The sequence below is a fragment of the Notamacropus eugenii genome, chromosome 5, assembly GCF_028372415.1.
Source record: "Notamacropus eugenii isolate mMacEug1 chromosome 5, mMacEug1.pri_v2, whole genome shotgun sequence".
Classification (NCBI taxonomy): Eukaryota; Metazoa; Chordata; class Mammalia; order Diprotodontia; family Macropodidae; genus Notamacropus; species Notamacropus eugenii.
In genome coordinates this window covers 174,409,367-174,425,551 of record NC_092876.1, presented here as the reverse complement: position 1 = coordinate 174,425,551, position 16,185 = coordinate 174,409,367, and the positions used below count along the sequence as shown (strand labels likewise).

At 39.0% G+C, this 16,185-nt stretch overlaps 1 protein-coding gene and 1 pseudogene across 2 annotated transcripts in view; one reads left to right on the top strand and one right to left on the bottom strand.

Annotated features, from left to right (window-relative positions):
* LOC140503205 (large ribosomal subunit protein uL23 pseudogene) overlaps nt 1-12,779 on the bottom strand; it is a 123,056-nt pseudogene extending 110,277 nt beyond the window's left edge.
* KIRREL3 (kirre like nephrin family adhesion molecule 3) overlaps nt 1-16,185 on the top strand; it is a 757,177-nt gene that overhangs the window by 292,921 nt on the left and 448,071 nt on the right. The gene's annotated exons all lie outside the window — the stretch shown is intronic.

Below are 16,185 nucleotides of genomic sequence, written 5' to 3'. Positions count from 1 at the left end.
TTTGTTTTTTGTTTAAGAGTCCCTGTTCTGTCCTCAGGAGGACTTTTCCATTATTTGAAGTAATAACAAAGGACTATCCTTTACAGTACCCAATTAACCTTCAGGATATACCACAAATGGGAGCAGGCGGTGGAAACAAGAGTCCCAGAAAGGAAAGTGGAGGAGAGGAGAGGGGTTCTGCTCTCCATAGGTTTAATGGGCATTTGACTATGTTTAAATGAACTTTAAATGAATTTTGACAAAGTTATACCTTGTGGTATTCATTTTTACAGACGTGGACATTACAAATCAAATGATAAAAATAAACTGACCATAAATTCATTGTAAACTTACTTTGTCTTAATGGTGTCTGTCCTAAGACAATTGGGAGCAGGCATCTTAATAAGAAATATTGCATTTGTGAAAAATATCATCTGTGCAAATACAGTGTGGGAGAGGCATGGATAGACATGAGCTCATATGAAAGAGATCTAGGGATTTTCATCACCTAAAGAGATTTAAGGAAGAGACAAATGTTTGAGGGAATTTCCGGTGAAAGAGTTCAGTTCTGTATGGCCTCAGAAGACAGAGCTGGGAGCAATGAGTGGAAGCTATAGAGAGGTTAAGTTTAGTTTTCATGCAACAGCCATCATTTCCCAAGTGCCTATAATGTGTAAGGCCATGAGGATATAAAGACAAAAATAAATAGGTCTTGTCCTCTCAGAGCTAATGAAGGGATGCAACATGTGTAAGGATAATTCAATGCAGGTCATATACAAAGTGAACGTAAAGCAGTTCAAGGTAGGAAAGAGCATTCATTAACAGTTTGGGCTGGGGGAAATCAGAGCTGTCTGAAATTATAATGAGCCACTGCAGGAGGTTTATTAGGTGCCATTTTCCTGTAGGCCATCATACAGAGGCTGGATGCATCTCTTGGGCTTGTCAAGAAGGAAATTCATATGTGTGTATACACAACATACATATATACATATATGTACACACACATATATACATATGGCTTAATTCCTCTTCATATATATATATATGTATATATGTATGTATATAGGACTTGATCTTTGAAGCTCTTTCCACCTCCAAGATTCTGTGGTTATTTGAATTGTTTCATGAGTAAAATGAAAGTTCCTCAAGAACAGAAACTGTTTTTATTTTTCTTCTTTCATTGTATCACCAGTACCTGGCATTGTGCTTTAAGACATAGTAAATACTTAATCAATGATGGTTGAATGATTGAAATAGTAGAAAATAATTAAGATGTTGCATACTTTGAGCAAATCTTACTGTTACTTCTCACTCTCCACCTTGTCATCAACAGGACCCTCTCCAAATTAAACAAGTCAGAGTTTTATTACCCCTTTTTGTTATTAGCAAGAGCTATGTGATGTATGTGTGATATAAATACGGGTTTAGAGAATTCTAATATTTGGATGGACTAGAAATTGACAGGAAATTGAATAAAATCAACAAATATTTATTGAGCAGTTACTTTTTGCAAAATACCATGAGTGAGGCAAAGAAGCATAAGCCATGATTCTTGACTCATTAAACCAATTTTTCTGGAATTGGGTTTTAGAAGGGGGGGAGTAGTCAGAAAGCTGGGAAGGTACATCGAAGACAGAATATAGAAAACTTTGAATGGCAGGCTAAGGAGTTTAGATGATCATGTCGGCAATGGGGAGCTATCAAAGTCTTTTGAGCAAGGAAATGTTCAAAATAGTGTTTTAGGAAGATTAGTCTAACAGCTAGTATAAAGAATGGATATGATGGAGGGAGCAGAGATATTAGACATAGAGAGGCCAGTAAGGAATCTATTGCATGAAACCAAGTGATGTGATAGCAGTAGAAATTGAAAAAGATGGATGACTATGAATGATATTGGGAAGAAAAAGCAAGAGGGCTTGGTGGCTGAGTGGATATGGATAGAAAGGAATTGTGATAGAATAATTAGAACTTGTGCCCAGTAAAGCTCTGAAGAGTTGTGAATGGAGATAGGAGAGGGCCAAAACATTGAGTGAGGAAGTACTGAAAGAAAAGTCATACTGTATTTCAGTTCATTAAGAGCAGGACCAGGGACAGCTCTTAGGTCAACTAAGCTGAATGTCCCAGGGGAGAGATTAATACAAGAGATAATGGGAATAGGAGCTAGGAGAATAAGTAGCAGTATAGGTTCAAGGGCTTATACTTGATACTTAATGGGGGGAGGGGGGAGGGGAGAAAGAAAGTCAGAAAGAGAGAGAGAGAGAAAGAGAGAGGGAGAGAAAGCCAGAAAAAGAGAGAGAGAGACAGAAAGAGAGAGTTTCTATCTAGGAAAAGAAGAGTTTGAGGAAAGATCCACAACGGAAGAGATAATTTCCAGAATTGTAGACATCATTGCTTCTGACCTACTGACCAGAATGACCTACTGTCTGATGCTTTTTTTTCTGAAGAAAGTGAGTTACTTTTCATTTGTGCCCTAGGGTGTATGGGTGAGTGGGTTAGACAGAAAAGAAGTGAGCATTTTATTCATTCTGATCTGAATACCTTTTAAAACTCAAATGGCATGAATAATCTTCCTCTTAATTAGAGTTTCTGAAATATCACTGGGCATCTGTGCAGCCCCACCTCTCTTTGCCCTCTCCAAAGAAGGAATGACAGGAGCACTTCAAATGTAGTGAGGTGAGGGGCAGATATTGGAGAGAAAAGGAAGGAAAAAAATAAAAGGGATCAAAGATCAGGAAACTTAGAATGTCACCTAAAAACTGAGCAGTTTGATTCATTGGAGTTTCTAGCTTTCATAGCCCATGGGAGAAGAGATAGAATAAGGTAAGGAAACATTTCTAATCAAGTCAGTTTGATTATGATTGCTCCTCATCCTTAGTCCTGGCACACTGGTCTTGGTGAACTCTTGGAAATCTTGCTTGATATTCTCCACAGGTCATTTCATGCATGCTTCCTATCCCTAGCTACACTAGATTCCCAAGGCCAGGACCAGGGTTTATTTTTCTTCTGTAAGATTCTATACATTTCTTCACATCTATCCCCTACCCCCAGCCTCTAAAGTGGATGGGGCTCTCAGTTTAGTAGGTATTTAGTGAATGCTTGTTGAAAGAGTGGCAGGATTGAGTAAAGAGTGATAGAAATAAAGTGAATGAGTAAATTGCTAAAGTCAAGTGAATAATGGATGGAAGGGAAGATAGTTAAGGAAAAGAAAAAGGAAAAAAGAAGGAAGGAAGGAAATAGGAAAAGTGGATGAATGAATAGAATAAGGAAACATACACTCACTCTGTGCCGGGCATTGTGCTAAGGTGTTTACAAATATTTTATAATTTGATCCTCACAACAACTTTGGGAGATAGGTGTTGTTATTATCCCCACTTTATAGATAAGGAAACTTAGAAAGACAGAGGTTAAATGACTTTCCCAGGATGACACAGATAGTAAATGTCTGAAGCCAAATTTGAACTGAAATCTTCTTGACCTGAGGTCCAGTGCTATATCCATTGTGCCAAATAGCTCCCTAGGAAAAAAAGGAGGAAAGCAGATGGGTAGAGGAAGGAAAGTAAAAGAATGAATGAACAGAAGGAAAGAGAATCGGAGAATGAATGAGCAGACCATTGGCACAGTCCTGTTCTTTTCTGACTGTGGGCATTTCTACCATGAGAATGAGAAAGATCCTCCTAAATTCTTAGACTAGCAGTGATTATGCTGCATTTGGAAAAGTAGTTTAGGGTAGATTGGGACTGTGAGTGAAAGGTTGGTATGCAGGACTATTGCCTTCCCCTGCTTCCAAAGTTTGAACCTGAGACACCTTAATCTGTGAAGGCACAATAGTGAAGACTTCAGGATATAATCTTACTACCAAAGGGAAGCACTGGGTGGCAAAAGCAATCAGAGATCTGCAACTTGAAGGCACCTCAAAGGCCACTAGTCTAATGCCTCATTTTCCAGAGCCTGCGAATGATCCCTAGGGTGAAACTAAGTGACTTTCTCAAGGTCTCCAAGGTTATAAGTATCAGAATGTGGATTTGAACCCTTTGCCTTTCAATACTCTATACCAGGCTATCTCCTACCCCACCAAGTTCCAGCTTCATTTCCATTTGTGATAGTTGTGGCATAAAGGTTGGTAGCATCAAAGGCAAGAAATATATAGAATACCTGCCCAAGCTATACTGATATTGACCATGAAGATTTGGCATGACAAAGTCCATAGACATGGCAATCCTGGGATGTTCTGTTTCTCCACACAAATCCAGCAGCCCAAACTCTCTGATTCAGTCCTGCAAAAGTTTGGGAGAGGGGATGGGCCTTCCAGTGAAGATCATGTGTCTGTACATATGACCACCAATTTTACATCTACCCACATCTCTCTAAGCTAAAATGAACTCTAAAAGCATCGCAGCACTATGAAGGGCTAAGGAATTGGGGGAAGGGGGCTGAGACATTGAACAGCATACTTATCTGAGATGAACAACTCTGAGATCTGCAATACAATTCAATTATGGAAAATTTAGAATTAGAGATGAGCAAATGAGATTGTAAGCAGGGAGAGAGAGTTTCTGGGGAGGTTCCCTGAAAGATTTTGTAGAAGATAAAACCAAGTAAGAACGTTGTAGGTAACTACTCTGTACCAGCCCCCAGCCACTGAGCAGAGAAAATATCCTATAGTGACTTTGGGGATTTTAAAATCTTTTGATACTGAATCCATAGAGTAATTATAGTTTTACAGATTAGTATTAAGAGTTACTCAGTCTTGGAGTAATAACCATATAAACTGCTCTGTGTGTTAGCCATGTATTTGCTTTTTAAAGCCTTTTCCCATTTACTAATCTTGTCACTTCAGTGCATTTACATTAAACTGTCAACAACTAACCACATATAGTAAGGAAAAGAAAGGGGGAAGATTTTCAGCTTTTCACTTACTATCTACCAGCTGCAAGGCCTGAGGAACATGATCCTAGTGCTGCCCTCTGCTGGTGACCAGCAGAGAGGCTAGGAATGGGCTGAATATCGAGAGAAGCTAGGGTCAATTCATAACTGCCTACAACAGGAAAGGTGCTGTCCTGGATTTCCTGCATACAGCAGTTTTATTCCCCTCTGGTGACCTTACGAAGGGATTTGCTTCTTTGTAATCTTCACTTGATCATAGTAGCCTGATACAAACTTATCCCTTTTCTTCTTTTTGTCACCTTCCCCTCTTTTTTCTTTATCAGTGACTATCCTGACCTGGCACACAATCTTTCACTCCTCCTGGTACCTCTGCCCTCCCCTGGTCAGTTGATATCAGAGACAGTCACTTCCCTCCTGAATATTTGGGATCATAGGGACCAACATTTAGAATTAGTTTAGATGTCTCCTAACTTGACTTCTTTATTTTATAGATAAAGGGAACTCAAGCCAGAGAAATTCTTACTCAACGTCTGTAAGTAATAAGTATCAGGAACAGAATTCAAGCCCAGAATCTCTCTTTTTTTGTTCCCCCTTTGGTCTTGTCCTTGAATACTTGAATGGATTCCAGATAACCTGATAAATCCACTTTGGAACCCAAGCATTCCCAGAAGATGATGCAAATGGCCTTGTTTGATTTGTCAGAGTTCTGGTGAAATCAACTGTAAGTGTAGCATCCTCCAGACATTCTGATCTCAGAATGACCCCTTTCCTGAGAATCCATGGCACTTAATATCTGTACAGCTCATTTATTATAGTACCTAAAATTTATAGAGTATTTTACCCATATAGTTCATTGCAACAACTCTAAGGTAGATCATGTACTATATGGATGAGGAAATTATGATGTTGAAAAGTTAAATGACATGCCCTTGCATGTAGTCACATAATCCATAAGTGGTAGCTCTACAGCCCAAGCACCTACAAGATCCAGGTCTTCTTATTTCAAGTTCAGTGTTCTATCTTTGCAAGAACTTCATCATCTTCTACTTTGTGCCATAGGACCACAGGATTTAGAGCTAAAAGGACCTTAGAGATTACTTAATACAACTCCCTCATCTTACAGATGAGAAACGTCATCTCTTGTATTGTTATGTCATGTTGTTATTAAATGTTATTTAATTTTTCATCTGTGTGGTCTTATCTTCCCAGTTAAATTACAAGGTTCTTGGAAATAGGGACTGTATGTTATATATTTTCATATGCATAATAGTTCAGTGCTTTACCAATGAGTAGGCACTCAGTAAAAATATGTTGCATAAAAAACCCCAACAAATTGATAACTTTATATAAAAACTCCAACTGCTAGCATAAGCCACAAAGTACAACTGCAGCATCATCTGCCGAGAAAAGGTGATTTGGGGGAAGCACCCAGAATGGTGCCAGAAGATTGTAGGTAAAAAACAGAAGGGAATCTGACTCCTCTGAAATTCCTAGCTCTCACCCAACCCAATCTAACGCACATTCATTATGCCTACTATATGCAAAATATTATGCTAGGTGCTGAGGATACAAAGAAAAAAGGGGGAAAAATCTCTGTCCTCAAGGAGCTTATATTCTACTGGGCAAAACATGTTCACAGATAAATGTGAACATCAAGTGATAAATGATAAGTGATGTGCTCTGCATACCTCAGTGCAAATGTCCAGTTTTCGTATAAAGAAAAACAAACTACGTACAAAGGAAATACAAACTCCCTTCTGCAGGTGATGATGCTAACAACTGAGGGAAGCAGGAAAAACTTTGGAGAAGCAGCTAGATGACACAGTGGGTAAAGTTCTGGGCCAGGAGTCAGGAAGACCTGAGTTCGAATGTGGCCTCAGATACTTCCTTGCTCTATGACGCTAGGCAAGTCGCTTAACCTCTGCCTCGCTAAGTTTTCTCGTTTTTAAATGGGGCTCATAATAACACCTGTGGGTTTTTGAGAGACTCATCTGAGATAATATTTACAAAGTGCTTCATAAATGCTTCCTTCCCTCATTCCTTTCTTCCTTCCTTTCTGCCTTTCCTTCCTTCTTTTCTTCCTCTCCTTCCTTCCCATAGGAGGTAGCAATGAAACAATGGATGATGAGTTGGAGTGATGGTTTGAAACAACCTCTCTTCCAGGAAACAAGTTCAGACCAGAGAAAATTCCAGTGAATGTTCCATAGGGAAAGGAGGTGTAAAAGACCCAATGCTTCTCTAACTTACTCCGTACTGAGTAAATATCTTGCCATTTATGGCCTTGGGGCCAACGTCTCTGTATGGTCTTCTTTATACCACTGAAAGAACTTCTCTAGTAAACTTAATGAGGTTAAGAGGAGCTCTTGTCCTAGTCCAGTTAATGATCTAATCTCAACCTCATACCCATTCCCGTAGAACCCACCAAGAACACACCGTGCATAGTGAACACGTTTATCCCATGACTACTGAACAAAGTATTAATGATTTTTTTTTAGCATGAGTCCAGAATGCATAAAAGATGAAGTGTTTTTAATTGTATTTCTGGAGTAGAGAAAACTCATTTTCCAAGCTAACATTTTTCTCTCCTCACTGATTCAGAGAAGTCCTCACTCCATGTTGTCAGAAGTTAAAAAAAAAACCACCCCAATTCATACCAGTCACTGCTTTTTCTGCAGGGGAAGCAGTTTCAAGGGAGAAATTGTCATCTAGCCCCACAGTTATGCAAATGTGATAGTTATTTCTGACATTGGTAAATAATAGCTGTGTATGCACAGACACTGTTTTCTTACCTTATCATGCAAGGTCTCAAGCCATAATTTAGATGTTCATAAGCGATTAGCATTTTTGGACGATAGCGAGCAATTTGTGCAGTGTTTCCTGTCTATCTTTTATCCTGAAAAAAAAAGTGATTAGCACTTTTTAAGGGGGTGGGGGCATCTAACAAATTGGTACATGGATCAAGGTAAATCAGACTGTCAGGTCAGGTGACTCTTTGGCATATATAAGCAAGTCATACCCTAGGTAGCGGGCGTATTCCTCAGAGAAGAATTAAATATTGACTCCTCTCCTTTATTACCTATGTATCTGGCTTCAAATTAAATAATGTAGATATAACTATGCTCCCCAAATAGTATTACTACTAATTATTCCGTGGTAAACAGAAATAGAATGATATAGGTAACACAATCATATATTCGTAATATTATTTAAAAATAAACCTAACTATAATAAGGCAACATTTTCACATTAGTGCAATTTATAAAAAGGCAGCAGCTAAATGGGATTTCGTGACAGCATGTTCATAACTGTGTGGGCTAGTTTTAGGGAAACATCAGTAAGTTTCTGGTTAGTCGTTTGTCAGTCTGAACTGTCAAGGTCAGGAGCTATTGTTTAGTAAATCTCTTAGCAAGGACTATGGTTGCTGGGTACCTGACTGTACCAGATTTCCATGAAAACTTTGGTTGATGAGCCAATCAGAGTCATTATGTAAATGAATACCTCCTGATTGGCAGAAATGGATGCTTTAAAGAGCAACACATGTAAATGAGTCTAGGAATCTTAAGTTTTAAGAGCTGGAAGGAATCTTAGTGATCATCTAATCCAAACCTTTAATTTTGCAGATGAAGAAACTGGGAGGTTAAAAAAAAAAACCCTCACCCAAGATCAAACAGTAGCTACTAAATCTTGTATCCTGACTCCTATTCTTAAGGCTCTGTTTATAACAGAATTGTGTCTCTAGAATCTTCTTCTAATTTTGATCTGAAGAAAATGCTTGATATTCTTCTCTCAGAAACACATGGGATTCTAAAACAATAGATCTGAATGTGAGGTCAGAATAGGAAAAGGACTCATTGTGTTCTGCTCAAATATTAAGGCTTATCTATAAGCATTTTTACTTCCCTCTCCAAGTCTTAAATTTTTCCCCTCAGGCACTTAGGACAGCAGACTATTCTGCTGAGCACTGGGGGAAATGGTCATGACTTTTGAGATCGAAGAAAACACCTCCCCTAGTTTTCTCATGTAAATCCTAAGGTACATTTTTCCAGAGGCTTAAGCTAAGGCCAGTGGTTTTAGTAATGGCAAATTTGTATTATGAAACCTCTGCACTTCTGAATTGTTAGAAGCCCTTTTTTTTCTTTTTCCCTTTTTCTGTTTTTTTCCCAATTCCCTTTGTAATCATCTCAAAGCCAAGTGCTCATTTCCACCAGAACTTTAAACATTGTGCCTTTATGTAGTGCAGCTTTTAATTTTCCTCCCTAACAGAAGTGATTGTTTATGTTGTAAATGCCACATTAGTCTCCATGAAATGGAGATGGAATTGATTTTCATTTCAGAGATTTCACAGCTTGCCCCAGAACTTTCTGCTTGATTGCCAATGCTCAGAAATGCATGGGCTCTGAGAGGTTCAGAAATGATGTGTGTAACATAGCATATAAAAATGTGAGACTTGGAGCTGTGTTTGTTGGAAGACGGACCCCTGCATCTCAGTGGACGTATTTGGCCAGGCATTCAAATGAACTAATGTCCTGAGTCCAGGTGACACCTTCAAGAAGCTGGCTTCAATCCCAGGTCAGCTCACTCTTAGAAACTAGCTTTGCCTTCCAAGAAGCTTCAGAAAAATTATTCATCATTCATTCACTAAGCCTTTCCTAACCATCTATGGTGTGTCTGGGACTAGCTGGATGTTTTGGGAAATACAATAGAACTAAAAGATTATAGGCTTATAAATTGAGAGCTGGAAGGGATCTGAGATGTCCTGTAATTCAACCTTCTCATTTTACAGATTGAGAAACTGAGACCCAAAGAGGTTAAGCAGCTTAGACACAGGTAGTAGTAAATGACAGCCAGGATTCAAATGTGGAATCCACTCCTCTTTCCATTGAATCATGCTTGAAGGAACTTACCCTCCAATCGAGAAAACATGAAAGACATACATACAGGAAACCAACTGGGTACTAAAAACAAAGGCATGAAAACTAGAATAGCCTGAATACAGAATGATCAGGAGATGGTAAACATTAAGGTTCCTTTGGTACATGGAAGGATTGTACAAATGGCGTAGAGAAAAGAAGTTTTGTCTCATCTCCCATTTTGCGTTCAGAAAATATAGTCCCCTAGACCTGTTGCTTACAACCAGTGAAGCCAAGGAGGCAGATGGTGCCATCATCCTCCAAGGTTTACTCAGGTAAACTGTTGACTATACCAAGGATAGGTTTTAATTTGGTGCCGAATTCTTAGCAATAGATGGAATTGCCTTGAACTTTCTAGAAGTCCATTTCTCTGTAAGAACTGGGTTCCCCAACCCCTATGCATGTAATATTCATTATAACATGTTATTTATCAAATTGCCATTTATCATTTATTACATTTTGCAAGTTATTCAAAAGGACTTAAGATTTAAAATTTGGGGGCAACAATTACGCTATTCTAGTTAAAAAGTAGAACAGTCTAAAGGAACCCATTCTTTTAAATGACTATTGTTATTTTATATACATCTATATTTAATGAATAGATGCATACAAAAATTTTAAAATATTTATTTTAACAGTTAAATCATGGGGAAGAGGAGGGAATAAGCATTTATTATGCGCTATGTAAAATTTACAAATTTTATTTCATTTGATCCTCACAATAGCCCCGTGGGGTAGTACTGTTAATATATCTATTTTAAAGCTGAGGAAATTAAGGCAGACCAAGATGAAGTGACTTGCCCAGGATCACACACCTAGTAAGTGTCTGAGGCTTGATTTGAACTCAGGTCTGCCTGATTCAGACCTACCTCTCTATCCCCTACATAACTGCCTCTAGGTAGCTGGTTGTTGCCCAAATATCATTTTAAAATCTGTGATTTAGATATAATTATCTTAATAGTAAAAGCTCATCTTTTAACTGCTTCAAGGTTTACAAAACACCTTCTTCAAAAGAACTCTGTGAGGTAAAACAGTTATTTTATTCCCATTTTCCAGATTAGAAAACCAAGGTTCAAAGACTTAGGCCTGACTATACATATAGTGAGTGTCCAGTATAGAATAAGAATCTAGGTCTCATGAGTCCAACCCCATCATCCTTCCACTAAAGTACCTCCCTTACAAATGTGGCAAGCAACCCCTTCTAAATTGATGACTAAGCATGAAAGAGGTACTATAAACTGTTCAGATAATGAAATCCTTTCTATCTCTGAAATAATAATTTCTTGAACCTACTGTAAAGGAGACTCATAGGTGTTGGGTTGTGGAATCAAATTGAATAGAATCCAACATAGTTGAATGACTTCCAAGGTCTCTTCTAACTTGTCTATGGATCTATAATATTTCTGAGGTTCTACATTTATTTTTGCTTCTTTGTCAAAACGATATACTACCTTAGTAATTTTCTGTGTTAACTTTGGCACCAGTACCACTAGGTGGGACGGATCTCACAATGAGTCCTAGTAAACACTAGTCCTATCCAATAGCAGAATATCAGATCCGTTGACATTATCCTGAAGCACACTGTAGTGTTTTCAGTTGAGGGGAACGGATGGTTTGTACCTGTGATTTATTTCGTCAGTGTAAGGAAATCCCAGTGAGATAGCATAGTCCACCAATGCAGATTAGCAATTATTTTGCAACTTAGAGTCTCAAAGGATTAACTGGGGCAGTGAGAGGTTAAATGACTTACTCAGGGTCATGTAGACACAGTGTGCTATTGGTGGCACTTGAGCCTAGGACTACTTTCCCGTATCCAAGACCATCTTTCTACTAAACAGCTCTACCTCTTTTGTAGGACATATTTTCTAAAATATTCTTAAATTCAGGTTTCTAGTGGTATGTTAAAGCAGGTTATTATTTGTCATAGAATTTATTAGTAGTAGTTATCACAGTAGCATTATTGCTGCTTGTATTATTTAAATAATGAGAACCAACTGTGATGGACTCAATATAAAATAACTTTAGCTATAGTCATGGATGTGATTGCTGATTCTTCTAGAATGAATGCTCCAGCAAAAAGGCAAGGCTGCCATTGAGCCTTTCCTGAAGGGGAAGTGAAAAAAAAAAAAAAGGGAGACAAGACCACACAGGCATGGGTAAGACTGTTTCTGTCCAGTGGTTTACCTGGATGGAGTGCAGTGGCTTCTTTCCTCATACAACCTGGAAAGGAAGCAAATAAGCATGATGTTAAGCATTACTGTGTACACCGTCCTAAGTGCTTTATAAATATTATCTCATGTGATCCTCATAACAACCCTAGAAGGTGCTATCCTTATCCCCATTTCATATTTAAGGATATTGAGGCAGTCGGAGGTTAAATGATTCACTTAGAGTCACATAGCTGGTAAGTATCTAGGGTCAGATTTGAACTCAGGTCTTTCTAGCTTCAGACCTAACTATCTACTGTACCACTTAGTTCCCTAAAGTGAGATCTCACTGACAAAGAAATAACAAACTGCCTAGGATTAAGAATGCTTGACTTGAAACCAATTCCCTCTCGTATCATCTATTATAGAGAATCCAAGACTTCCTTCCACAATGTTGTTGTTGTTTGGTTGTGTTCTACTCTTTGTGACCCTATTTGGATCACAAAGATGCTGGAGTAATTTGCCATTTCCTTCTCCAGTTCATTTTACAGATGAGGAAACTGAGCCAAATAAGGTTAAGTGACTTACCCAGTGTCATACACCTAGTATCTGAGGTCAGATTTGAACTCAAGAAGATGAGTCTTCCTGACTTAGGCTTAGCACTCTACCCACTGTGCCACCCAGCTGCCCCTTCCACAAAGTACCTTGTGTCAGTGTAGAAAAGGAGGGAGAAGTAGTAACATATGACAATGACAAGAAGATAATAACATACAGAAACATCGGTGATGATGATGATGATGATGAACCCAAGAGCCTCAGGAATATCCACTGCCTCCAGCCCAGTGCCCTCAGCCCTCATTCTGGGAAGCAATCTTCATCACAACGCAGCCCGGCAACTGCTCCTGCAGATGCCACAATCACACCTACCAAAGACCCAGAAAAAATCAACAATCAATAAGCATTTGTTAAGGGCCTACTACTATGTGCCAGGCATTAGGATAAGCACTGGGGATACCAAAGGGGGCAAGAGACAATCCGTTCCTTCAAGGAGCTTACAGCATACTGGGAAAGACAACATGCAAACAAATATATACAAAGCAAGTTGTATACAAGATAAATGGAAAATAATTAGCAGAGGAGAGGCTTCCTGTAGAAGGTGAGATTTTAGTCGAGACTGAAAGGAAGCAGCCAGGGAGGGCAGTAGTTACAAGAGAAGAGGGAGAGCATTCCAGGCATGGGAGACAGCCAGAGAAAAATACCTGGAGCCAAGACTTGGAGACTCTTGTTGATGGAACAGTCAGTGTCACTGGATCAAAGAGTATATGTCAGGGAGTAAATGTAGGAACACAGGAAAGGTACGAGGGGGCTAGGTTATAAAGGACTTTGAATGCCAAACGGAGCATTTTGTATTTGGTCCAAGAAGCTATAGGAAGCCTTTAAAGTTGCCACCAAAGTCCTTGTCGCTATCATGTAACTCAAAGTCAGAAATGAATTTGATTTTATCAGTAGGAATGACATTCATAGAGTCATTGTCATTCACTTTACTCCTGTAAACTAAGGACCATGGCATCTTTCTATGCTGGCACCTTCCATGTTGTATCATCTTTCTCCATTAGAATTTAAGTTCCCTGAGAGGAGAGAAAGTGTTTTCTATTTGTGTTCCTGAGCACTTAGCACAGTGCCTGGAACATAGTTTACTCCCTGATTATTTTCTGTGTTTTCAGTAGCTGTAGCACCTGCAGTTGCTGACTTGTATCTCTGCCAGAGAGACTGCTTCCCAAAACAATGACTGAGGGCACTGGGCTGGAGGCAGTGCTGTTCCCAAGACTCTTGGGTTCATCATTATTGTCATCATCATGTCATCATGTTATCCATAGCAAGTACTTAATAAATGCTTGAACCGAGATCCTTTAAAGACTATAGGTTAAAAAGGCCAAGGTCCCGCACTACATCCTGGATCATCTCAAGTCACCCTGATCTGTATCTTGCCACTGGACCCAGATGGTTCCAGAGGTGAAAGTGAGGCTGGTGACTTTGCACAGCCCTGCCTCACTTAAATCTAATGTACTTGCATGCCACGACTTCACCTCCCTGATGTCATGGTCCTTTTCGGGAACGAAGGACAAACAGCAACCTCTCATTCATTTATTCATTTATTCATTCATCATGATGATGGCACCAATGATTCTGTGGAAGTTTCAGCTTCGGGTTCACAAAGCTCAAGAACTCCAGAGAAAGAAAAAAGAAGACTGAGGGAAGGGGTACTAAATGGGGGAGTCTACTTTTGCTCAAACAACCAGGAGCATAGTGGATGGCAAAACATTTGAGAAAGAGGAGGTGGAGGGAGAAGGAGTACAAATAAGTAGAATGGAGAAGACTGCCTGAATCAAAAAAACAAGATACATTTGTGACAAGCATGGATGGAATTAGATTGTGGTCAAGGAAAATCCGTGCAGCACCTGACGGGGAAGAATAGTTCAGAAAAACACAAATTCAGTCAGCACAGAGAACCCGTTGTGGGCCATTTCCCTTTTATTCCTCCTTTTTTCCTTCCTATCTTCTTTCTGTCCTTCTCTCCTTTCTTTTTTTCTGAACTTTATGATGTTTCTTTTTCTTTTTTTTTTCAAAGAGAAAAGGGGAAAAAGCTTTATCAAGCTCAGGCCTCATTTTGCATCAGAGAGTGGTATTGATTTTCCACCCATGACTGCTGAAAATTAGAATTTCTTCATGAAGCTGAGTTCTTTTCTAGTCATGTCCCTTATCTTTTTAAAATATGATTACCTGCACTTCATGGTTTCATGGCTAAAATCATAATGAACTTTACCCACCCAGCCAGTCCAGGAGATTCTATGGGAGCCAGCTGCCTGCCTGCCCAGATGTGTGTTGGCAGAAGAGAAGGCAGAATATGTGAGTCCCAGTGATTTTTTTCCCCTGCTTACTTAAGGCCCTATCTTTGGGCCACAGGTCTATTGACTTACTACTAATTTTCTTGTCAGGATAATTCTTTCAATCAAGATTTAAAACAAACTGGGCGGTTACTAAAGTGCTGGAGATTAAAGCCTAATGCTTTTTTTATTTGATTAAGACGCCTCTTATCTGGATTCTTGGGAACTAATTTTAGTTCAGTTGCAGACCTTCCTTAAAGGGCCAAGGGTTGTTTGTTTGGAGCAAACACTTTCTCTTCCTACCTACCTTTCCTGCTGGGTATTTGCTCACTGAGAAGAAGAAATAGATTATTCCCACTGCATCAATCTCTAGGCAGCTACTCAGTGCAATTTTCTTCAGTGTCTTGCTATGAAAAGCAGACTAGCCATTTCCTAAGTGATGATTTAAGGTGACCTATATTTTAGCAAACTGCTGGACTCACCATCAGCTTCTCTCCTGCCAACCTGTTGAACCAGAAACCCCATTAGAAAACAGCCCTTTTGTGCATTTAGTAAAGAAATGGCTAAAAGAAAGGGAAGATAGTAATAAAAAAAACCCAAAAACATGGGAGTGTTTAATGGGAGTGAATAATTCTCATTGCTTCCCCTCCTTCCTCTTAATGTTAAAGATTGTTTTCACCCATCACCCCCCATCCACTTCTCTTTCCTTCTCACCATCCTTTCTGGCAATGATATTCAGGCCCCAAATTGACTAAATCTTGCGGATATCTTTTGAGGTTCTTTGTGCATTACGCTAGGGTTATCTGATGAAAGCTATCCATCTAACCAGGTTGCTCCATCTGACACCGAGACCAGGAGACAGAGAAGATCACAAAAGTAGAGTGCCAGAATCTGTGTATAGGTTATTTGGAAGTACTTAACATCTCTATTTTCCATCAAGTTTTCTTTTAATTTCACTTTCTATTAAAAGTCTTCTCAGAGCTAATGCAATAAATTTAGATCTGCAGCCAGATGCAAAGCAAAACTTTTGGCAGGGAATATTCTATCAAAAGACATTGCAAATGAAATATGCTCTCCCTTGGGGATTATTCTACAGTTTAATTTAATTTGATATTTCAAATTAAATTAATTCAAATGGTTATGCAGTTCCCAGGGAAAACAGACTTCATTTATGATGTTCTGCCACCAAATTGTTTAGCAGCTATCATATATCTTATATTGTTAACTAAGAATGATAAATAGTGACAAGGTAGACTTTTCTCCTCATTTCACAGCCCCTGTCTTCAACAGAATACAAGCAAACCCCCTCCAACACCGTGCTCACTAGCTGTGCCACATAAATATTTATTAAGAACATTATAGTTAAGAATAATACTTTCT